The following is a 1755-nucleotide window of genomic DNA, read 5'->3' on the forward strand; positions in this document are numbered from 1 at the left end:
CACTGATGACAGTTAAAGCTTAGGAGGATTTTTATATCAGAATCTCAGCTTTGTGAAAAGTGTGCAGATAGGGGGTATTATTGAATATAAGCCCTCGATGTTTAAAATATATAAACATTTTATTTCAACGTATACAAAAAATAAATCTACCTGCGTTACAGCACGTCGGGAGACGGGGAAGGGGCGGCCGCGGCGTAGCGTGACGTGGTGTGCGCGCCGGTTGCGCGGGGTACGCGGGGCGCGAGCGCGACGCGCGCGGTGTGGCGCGCTGACGCGGACCGCCGCGAAGCTAAGCAAATTTAATGTTTGAAAGAAAAATAATGTCAATGGATTTTATTTCGTTTTTAAAAAGGTAATAATGTCAATTGACTTTATTTCGCACCAGGGAGGGAAATAAAGTCAATTGACCTTATTTCCGTTGATCTTATTACCTGTCACCTCAATAATTACTGGTTTATCGAAGATTTCGTATTTCTCTAAATTACCGTTATATGAGATGTGGGCGTGGTTATTGTCCGATATTAAAAATTTTCGGCGATTTTGTATATTATATCAAGGTTAACAACTGTGCCAAGTTTGGAATAAATTGGTGCAGCGGTTACCAAGATATACACATGTAACCATAAGTGGGCGTGGCCACGCCCATTTTCCAAAAATTTATAATATTTTTATTTTTACGTTGATATTTTTTTGAGCTCAAGGCCGGGTTGAAAGAAAACAATCTGTTTTTATTGTTTTTAAATCGTCTATATTTCGACTTCAGTCTGAAGTCATCATCAGCACTGCAATAAATATCTTAATTACAAAAATTGCATAAAAGACTATCAACATACTAGGGGTATTCTCCAAATCTTGCAAAGCCATTGCACGTAGCACGGATTGCATGGATTGCATAACTTGCAAACACACAACAACAAAATACATGGGAAACGACATTTCCTATCGCTGCAAAATATGCAACGTCGAAACCCATGTATATATTTTGCAAAATAGCATAGCAAGATATATGCGACCCTGTGCTAGTTGTTTTGTTGTTGGAATTGCTACATATTTCTCTCATTCCTCTCATCTCGCTCACTTCATTTTTTTCTGCTGTCTCTTGTTATTGTATTTGATACATAATTTCGCTGCTTGCTACCCATGCATTCTACCACTTTGCAATGGGGTGCTCTCGTACTCTTCGAAATTTGGGATAGTATTTTTGCATTTCGTGCAATACGTGCATCGTGCAATACTTCGAGAATACCCCTACTGTATATAAGCACAACTTACACATTCGGCTGCGCCTGGTAGACTAATGTGTGCAAAAATCAAAAGATTTAACAAACCAAACAATGAGACGAAATGGAGATAAAAATATAAACAAATGAAAGAACAGTAATTGTAAACAAAAAATCATACAAACAACATTGCATTGGACGGCACACAGTACGACATAAATATGTATGCAAATCATCCAGCATTGCAATGTTATCAATGACGAAGTTCGGACACGGAACGAATAATAGACAATATTAGGCTTATTTGTTGTGCCTTAATATTATGTTGCGGTAGACATGTGCACAGTTTTCAGTGTCTGTTTTGAAATTCATCCTTTTATCATTAGTGGTATTCACAATGTGGAGCATTTCTAATATAAAGCGTTTGTGGTAATTTTTCTCTTCTTCTAAGACACTCACATTATCAAAATCAGGGTAATGTCCCGTGTCTTTACAGTGGGATGACAAGGCCGTCTTGTTGTCCGAGTGAGTGTTC

The sequence above is a fragment of the Rhagoletis pomonella genome, unplaced genomic scaffold, assembly GCF_013731165.1.
Source record: "Rhagoletis pomonella isolate Grant_MI unplaced genomic scaffold, Rhpom_1.0 Rhpom_scaffold_00003, whole genome shotgun sequence".
Classification (NCBI taxonomy): domain Eukaryota; kingdom Metazoa; phylum Arthropoda; class Insecta; order Diptera; family Tephritidae; genus Rhagoletis; species Rhagoletis pomonella.